General features: G+C 49.9%; 1 non-coding gene across 1 annotated transcript; it reads right to left on the reverse strand.

Annotated features, from left to right (window-relative positions):
* Positions 1–897: 897 nt before the first annotated feature.
* LOC148163620 (signal recognition particle RNA) lies at positions 898–1,187 on the reverse strand. Its single transcript, XR_015769060.1, has one exon.
* Between the last annotated feature and the right edge of the window lie 7,433 nt (positions 1,188–8,620).

An 8,620-nucleotide genomic window follows, 5' to 3' on the forward strand; every position in this document is an offset into this window, starting at 1 on the left:
GTTTCTAGGAAGAAGTTGCTGCGGCTGAGGTCGAAGAGGTTGCTGCCTGTGTTCTCCTTTAGGATTTTGGTGGACTCCTGTCTCACGTTTAGGTCTTTCAACCATTTGGAGTCTATTTTTGTGTGTGGTGTAAGGAAATGGTCCAGTTTCATTCTTCTGCATGTGGCTGTCCAACTTTCCCAACACCATTTGTTGAAGAGACTGTCTTTTTTCCATTGGACATTCTTTCCTGCTTTGTCAAAGATGAGTTGACCATAGAGTTGAGGGTCCATTCCTGGGCTCTCGATTCTGTTCCATTGATCTATGTGTCTGTTTTTGTGCCAGGACCATACTGTCTTGATGATGACAGCTTTGTAATAGAGCTGGAAGTCCGGAATTGTGATGCCGCCAGCTTTGCTTTTCTTTTTCAAGATTCCTCTGGCTATTCGGGGTCTCTTCTGGTTCCATACAAATTTTAGGATTATTTGTTCCATTTCTTTGAAAAAAGTGGATGGTATTTTGATGGGGATTGCATTGAATGTGTAGATTGCTCTAGGTAGCATTGACATCGTCACAATGTTGGTTCTCCCAATCCATGAGCATGGAACGTTTTTCCATTTCTTTGTGTCCTCTTCAAATTCTTTCATGAATATTTTATAGTTTTCTGAGTACAGATCCTTTGCCTCTTTGGTTAAATTCATTCCTAGGTATCTTATGGTTTTGGGTGCACTTGTAAATGGGATCGACTCCTTGATTTGTCTCTCTTCTGTCTTGTTGTTGGTGCATAGGAATGCCACTGATTTCTATGCATTGATTTTATATCCTGCTACTTTACTGAATTCCTGTATGAGTTCTAGCAATTTTGGGGTGGAGTCTTTCGGGTTTTCCACATACAGTATTATATCATCTGCAAAGAGTGAGAGTTTGACTTCCTCTTTGCCGATTTGGATGCCTTTGATTTCTTTTTGTTGTCTGATCGCTGTGGCTAGGACTTCTGACCTGCTCCGTTTCCAACCTGGGCCGGTTCACCCCTCCTTAGGCAACCTGGTGGTCCCCCGCTCCCGGGAGGTCACCATATTGATGCCGAACTTAGTGCGGACACCCGTTCGGCATAGCGCACTACAGCCCAGAACTCCTGGGCTCAAGCGATCCTCCTGCCTCAGCCTCCTGAGTAGCTGGGACTACAGGTGCGCGCCACCGCGCCCGGCTGTGGCTAGGACTTCTAATACTATGTTGAATAGCAGTGGTGATAGTGAACATCCCTGCCGCGTTCCTGACCTTAGGGGAAAACCTCTCAGCTTTTCCCCATTGAGAATGATATTCGCTGTAGGTTTTTCATAGATGGCTTTTATGATATTGAGCTATGTACCCTCTATCCCTATACTCTGAAGAGTTTTGTCAAATGCTTTTTCTGCATCTATTGAGAGGATCATATGATTCTTGTTCTTTCTTTTGTTAATGTATTGTATCACGTTGACTGATTTGCGGATGTTGAACCAACCTTGCAGCCCAGGGATAAATCCCACTTGATCGTGGTGAATGATCCTTTTAATGTACTGTTGGATCCTATTGGCTAGGATTTTGGTGAGAATTTTTGCATCCATGTTCATCAAGGATATTGGTCTGTAATTCTCCTTTTTGATGGGGTCTTTGTCTGGTTCGGGGATCAAGGTAATGGTTTCCTCATAAAATGAGTTTGGAAGTTTTCCTTCCATATCTATTTTTTGGAACAGTTTCAGGAGAATAGGTATTAATTCTTCTTTAAATGTCTGATAGAATTCCCCTGGGAAGCCATCTGGCCCTGGGCGTTTGTTTCTTGGGAGATTTTTGATGACTGCTTCCATTTCCTTAGTGGTTATAGGTCTGTTCAGGTTTTCTATTTCTTCCTGGTTCAATTTTGGTAGTTGATACATCTCTAGGAATGCACCCATTTCTTCCAGGTTATCTAATTTGCTGGCATAGAGTTGCTCATAATATGTTCTTATAATTGTTTGTATATCTTTGGTGTTGGTTGTGATCTCTCCTCTTTCATTCATGATTTTGTTGATTTGGGTCATTTCTCTTTTCTTTTTGATCAGTCTGGCCAGGGGTTTATCAATCTTGTTAATTCTTTCAAAGAACCAGCTCCTAGTTTCGTTGATCTGTTCTACTGTTCTTTTGGTTTCTATTTCATTGATTTCTGCTCTGATCTTTATTATTTTCTTCTCCTGCTGGGTTTAGGCTTTATTTGCTGTTTTTTCTCTAGCTCCTTTAGCTGTAGGGTTAGGTTGCGTATTTGAGAACTCTCTTGTTTCTTGAGAAAGGCTTGTATTGCTATATACTTTCCTCTCAGGACTGCCTTTGCTGTATCCCAAAGATTTTGAACAGTTGTGTTTTCATTTTCATTGGTTTCCATGAATTTTTTTAATTCTTCTTTAATTTCCTGGTTGACCCATTCATTCTTTAGTAGGATGCTCTTTATCCATTCTGGTCTTTGCACACTCTGCTACATAAGCCTTCCTACATTTTGTTATCAACCTTCTAGCTAATTTTCTTTAAAATCACAAAATAAATCATGAGCGAGTGAGCATGTGCACTTGATTCTTTGAGGAGATGATTTGAGTTCTTCTGGTAATATATGAATTGAAGTTGTCCTTTCTGCACTGGGCTAAAATAAAGCAGCATCAGTGGTCAGTGACATTTGATTTTTTTTATAGAGTAGAATAAAATGCAACGGATTGCATGCTTTATTTGAAGGTAGATTTTACTGAAGAAGAAAACAATAATCCAACACATTCTTAAAGGCTTGACTAAACTTCTATTGTGGTTTGTGAAAATGTGATTCGTGATGATGTATTAATATTAAAACCAATAAATGATTTAATCCAATCTTATAGAACAGCTTCGCTTAATCTACCACCTGTCACACCATTTCCTTTCTAGATAGCTTTTAGCATGCTGCATAAATAACACAATAGCGCCCGCATCCTTCCACTGTCTCACCCTGCCTGCTTTCGAAGTTGAACTCGCCAATGCTGGATTCCCTATAGTTTGGGTTTTTCTCTCTCTCTCTCTTCTTCCCTTCACCTGGGCTACCTTGTAATTCCATCATGACTCTGTGAGTTCAAGTGTGGAAGGTAGATGCATTTTTCGAGAGTCGGCATCTGGGTTTGACTTGACCTTGAACACTTTCTTGGTGGTGTGAAAGGGTAAGTTCTTGTCAAGGACCCGTTCCTTCCAAGAACAGCATCAGAGAAAGGAGAAGCTATCCTCCTTCCTCTCACCTCTTCAAGACTCTCACCTTCAGTAATGAACGGTGTGGCTACTGAATTCAGTTTCTTTTCGGATTTCCTTGTAGTGGATCCATCCGTCATGTTCCCAGGTGGGTGGAAGACAGAGACACAGTTGGAGGGTTCTGTCCATTGGGCAATTTACTGACAATGTTCACTTGAAATTTTCCTCATATTAGGAAAGTAGTAAAACATCAGAAGCCACCGAGTCCCCCTGGCCAAGGTTTTCTGGCCGAGGAGACATTCTTAGCCACTTGGACAACTTGGCAGAAGCTGCTGGGGGTTGCCGACTGGCCCCTTGGTCAGGTCTTTGTAACATGCTGGGTGATAGGGGGCATTTCCGGGCAGTCAGGAAAAGGCTGCCACCTTCACCCCTCCACACTCAGTGCTCAGAGGACCTGGCACCAGGTGTTGAATGGCTGAGGAGACCAAAAGAGACAGAGAAGGACAACCCCATCCTCTTGCAGGTGCAGGTGGGCGTGGGCACAAAGACAGGGAGGAGCGGAGGAAGTGGCGAAACCAGACACCCCCTCCGTGCTCTGCTCACAGTGCTCAGCAGGTGTTCTCAGCCTGGGGACTGAAGAGATGCCTATTTGGGTCCAGGGCAGACCAGCTAAGTCAGAATCCTTAGGAGGGTGGGGGAAACAAAGACAGAAGGTAGAACCACGACCATCCAAGGCCAAGGGAACTTGGGGTTGGTGAGGGGGCCGGGAAGACGTCATGCATGAACAGGAACAGGTCAGAGCCAGGCAGAGGGAGCCTCCGCCTTCTTGGGGCCTGTGACTGGGGCTTCACAGGAGCATCTCTGCCCCCCAGGCTCCAGGGCAGGGAGAAGACGAGTGGTTCTGGCTGAGGTTTGTACCCGGGCCCTCCCCTCACTAATTCAGCCTCTCATGTGAAGTCCACATCATTTACTGAGCACCTACTGCATGCAGGCCCTGAGACGCACCCTACAGATTTCGGGGAAGAGGGCAGCCCTGCAGTCTTACTGCCGACAAGCCTGCCGGGAACCAGAATCAAATGGGTAATGGCGCATTTGATGAGTGTCCCCAGAGAGGGAACTACGACGCTGTAGTTACCGGCTCCAGGTAAACTTAGCCAGACCCCAAAGGGGGAGAAGGCACAGGGCCAGGAAGAGGGTCCTCAAGAGATGGACAGGGCATGGGGCAGCCCTGAGTGAGAGCATGCTGTGCCCTGCAAGAATGGAAGGAGCCCGTCTGACCAGGGCCCCGCCCAGAGGGTGCAAGCGCTCCAGGGGGAGGGTCCCAGCGGTGCTTTGGCCAACCTGAGGACTGTGGGACAGGCCAGGTGAGGCCCCCTCTGGTGCAGCAGGAAAGGGAGCAAAGGAGGGGAGCAGGTGGCCACAGGCACGACACAAAGGGGAAAAGGGCTGGGGGCAGGCTGAGGAGGGGTGAGGCTCAGCCCATTCCAGCAGCGAGCCCCTCCCTCAAGTCTGTGCACCTAGTGGTCTGCCTCCCAAGACCACTTAGCTTCAGGCCCCTCGTCCGTCTGCTCATCCTGCGCATCCACCCTGGGTCTCTGCTTCTTGTTTCCTCCAAAAGACTCACCAGGCTCAGGACACTAAATACAGGATTGGAGGCAGATGAGTAACTGGCTCCCTTCCAGGAGCCTGAAAATGCAACTTGTTTTTGTTTTGGTTTGGTCTGGTTCCTGTTTTGTTCTCTTTAAGGAAACAGTGCTCTTCTAGGAACCCTCTCTTTCCAGCCAGGCGGAGCACAAGGATTACAGGCACAGCCTCTGGGGGCAACGGTCCGGCCCTGACTCAGCTTTGCCACTTACTAGCAGTGACGTGGGGTGAGGGACGCAAGCCTCTGTTTCCCCACCCAGACCGTTTGGGGCTCACAGTGATTCCTACTTCAGGAAGGTTTCAGGAGAGTCAGGAGATTGAACCTAAATGCAACTTAAAATAGCGCCTGACCCACAATCTGTGTCAGCAATTACTGTTTTCATGAGTGCAAGGAACCAGCTCTGAAGTCAGAACCAGCTCCAAGGTCCACTCGTCACCAACCCCAAATATGGCGCTGCATGGAAACCCATCATCCCCACCTACTGCACTGGGCGAAGCAGAGCTGAGAAATCCCCGCCAGCCCCAGGAGATGCTCCTGTGGAGGAGATGATTCTTGGGGCTTCTGGAGCGAGGTCGAGGTCCTGCCATCCGGCGCCCGTTCTGACGGAGGACACTGAAAAGGGGTCAGGGGCAAGTGCCATAAAGCAAATCATAGTTAGACCTTTTACTTTTCTCCTCCCCAGAGCTGTTTCTCCCCACAACCCCTTTCCTTCCTCTTTGGACTCATAAATCTGACCACAGATGTAAGATATGCAAGGACGTGGGGCGCAGTGCTGGGGCTGGTCTTATCCACGTATCTGCACATATTTGGGGCCACCTGCAAACCAACTGTTCCAACAAGATGTTGCTATGGTTTTATCTCTCATCAGACTGTATTTCTAGCCCCTATTCTCGAAAGGATTGTGAATCATGAGCTTTCTGTTGGAACAGGACAATCTTCCAGGTTGATACAAAGCAGGAAAACAGAATGAAGGAGTTCTAACAACCAAGTCAGAGAAGTCAAAGGAAGGAGGAAGTAGTAGATGCTAGGAGGACATTCTTAGCTGTTGGTAAGCATCCCCCGCTACAGGGTGCTCACGTCTGTACCCCTACACGAGGCCCAATTCAAGTTTCATTAACCTTCCACAAGCAACTCATAGGAATAATAGTTTCATTCATCCTCGAACCCAGAGTATCTAGTCCTTACCACATAACCTAGGAAACACTTTCCACGCATGGCTGACCAGTAGCAGTTCCCAGTCTCTACCCCACCCGCCCTCGGTCGACTCAACAGGGCCACAGTAGACTTGTCTGAGCACCGTCCCCGTGACTGGAATGCTTGACTATTGCCCTGAGTGCCGAGCGAGGAACTTGTGGGAACGTGCTTTGCTGGCGTGGCGTCAACACGACCGAAGGGGACGTGATACCTTCAAGTGCTATTGGCGAGACCAGCGAAGTTGGTTGCATAGAAAGGAACAGAGCCAAGTTCTGGAAGAGCTTTCAGACCATCCCCCACTTCACAGATGCTACTGGTGATTTTTTGGGGCCCAGGGACAGTGCTCGGCACCAGCTAGAGGGTGGGGGAGGGAGGTGGTGTCCTCCCTCCCTGACACTGACCACTTACTTCTGCTTGCCCTGCTGCACATGGCATTTTATTTTATTTTTTTTTAAAGATTTTATTTATTTATTCATGAGCGACAGAGGGGGAGAGAGAGAGAGAGAGAGAGAAGCAGAGGGAGAAGCAGTCTCCCAAGGAGCAGGGAGTCCAATGCGGGACTCGATCCCAGGACCCTGGGATCATGACCTGAGCCGAAGGCAGACGCTTAACCATCTGAGCCACCCAGGCGCCCAGGATTTAATTTTTTAAGAGAGAGAGAGTGTGTGAGCCAGAGGGAGGGGTGGAGGGAGAGGGTGAGGGAGAGAATCCCAAGCAGACTCCCTGCAGAGCAAGGAGCCCAATGCAGGGCTTGATCCCAGGACCGTGAGGTCATGACCTGAGCCGAAACCGAGAGTTGGATGCTCAACTGACTGAGCCACCCAGGCGCCACCTCACAAGGATTTTTGAAATTTCACGTGCCCATGACCCCCCCGCCCCCAGTGCACTGTCCCACCCTGATCACCTCCTGGGGAAGCCTCCTGCCACATGGCGGGTTTTCTCACTCTTTGGTGGCAGTGAAGCACGGTGGTCCGAAGTGAGCTCGAGACCCCATAGCCCGGACTGCACCTCCGCTTTGCCACTGCCCCACCGCGTGGCCACGGGAAAGCCCACTGACATCCTCGAGTCTCAGATTGCTGGTCTGTGAGGCAGAGAAAGTTAGCCTCTCACCTCAGTTGGCGATGGATGCCGGCCGTGTGGAGACTGAGTGCGTGCAGTAAGAGGGCAGCAGGCCGCAGTGCCTGCTACTTTCCAGGTTCCCTTTGCTGGGTCCCCCAGACCTCACACACTGGCTGTAGGATTGGCATCTGGAGATGCAGAGAGGAACAAAGCAGATCTCAGTCTTAGGATTTTGGTGGCCCCTGAGGAACCTGCATGTGATTATGATGTGCAGTTGAAAGGAAAGGATCCCATCCTAGGGCCAGGGGCAGACGGGACCGAGTGACAGCCTTGAGCCTGGGATAGGAGTAAGACAGGCAGGGACGTGGAACAGGGTTCATGGGCCACAGGTCACTTGTGCAAAGGCACAGTCAGGAGGCTTGCTGGTCTCAAGATGGCAGTGGACCACAGAACCAGCACCACCTTGGAGCAAGACTTCTAAAGATTGCTGGAGGGCATGGAAGGAGCCAGATATGGTTCCACACTTCCCTCTCCACAAAGTTTATTAATGGATTTCAGTCGAGGAGGGGATGAGCAAGCAGAGAAAATGGCTTTGTCTTTCTCGTCGCTGTGAATTCTTATTTAGTACGTGGATTGTTATACACTGTATGGAATTTATGTCCATGCCATGTGTTCCGGTGAGAACTCCCTCAGCAGTGTGCGGGATGCTGTTGGTGCCCACCCAGACTGTCCAGTGGGCTGGTGTGCAAATGCCTAGCTGTGGGAGCTGTTGGCTGCTAGTAGCCCCAGATGCCTCCTTCTCTGGGGGCTCAGCCTGGGCAACATGGCGGCTCTCATGAGGACCCCTGTGCCTCCCAACGGTGGCGCCCGACCAACCCAGACTTCGCGGTGGGGCCAGCGCTGTGCCACATTTCTGGCTCCAGGGCTCCCGAGGGATCTGGCTGACTGTCTCAGCTCAGACCCCGTCCACGCTCGGTGCTCTCGCCTGGCCCGCCGGCTTCCCCACACCTTCCTCCCCAGTCTGGAGAACAGGGTCAAAGCCAAGCGGACCTGGTGTCTGGGCCTGTTTCCAGCATCTCAGAGCTTGTGATCACCAGACTCTCTGCACATCTCCCGGCTCCCGGACTGTGAGAACAATCCCGAAGGCTAAGCAAGCGGGTGTCCGGCCTGCAAATGCAGAGAGGTCACGTGAGCATGGGCCGGTCATTAGCAGAGCCAGGGCCTAACCCCGGACTGCAGGCTCAGGGCCCAACCCCACCTGCGGGCTGGCTGGGAGTGTCACTGAGCAGCCGTGACACATGACTACCTGGGGTGTCGGTATAAGGTTCCGAATACATACTGACAAGGGCAGAGGCAGAAATGCAAACCATGACAATGCCTTCAAGAAACCTTCCGGGGGAAAGAGGAGAGGAAGACGGGCTGCACACCTGCATCTCTGCCTGCCTCCCCACCTGAGGAGTCACCTCCACATGTTCTCCCAGAGGAGCGCTGAAAATCGTAGAAACGATCAGCTTTGCAATGACAGAAATG

Source organism: Eumetopias jubatus, unplaced genomic scaffold (genome assembly GCF_037043125.1).
Source record: "Eumetopias jubatus isolate StellerSeaLion01/CBP00866 unplaced genomic scaffold, mEumJub1_p1.0 scaffold_9, whole genome shotgun sequence".
NCBI classification, from domain to species: domain Eukaryota; kingdom Metazoa; phylum Chordata; class Mammalia; order Carnivora; family Otariidae; genus Eumetopias; species Eumetopias jubatus.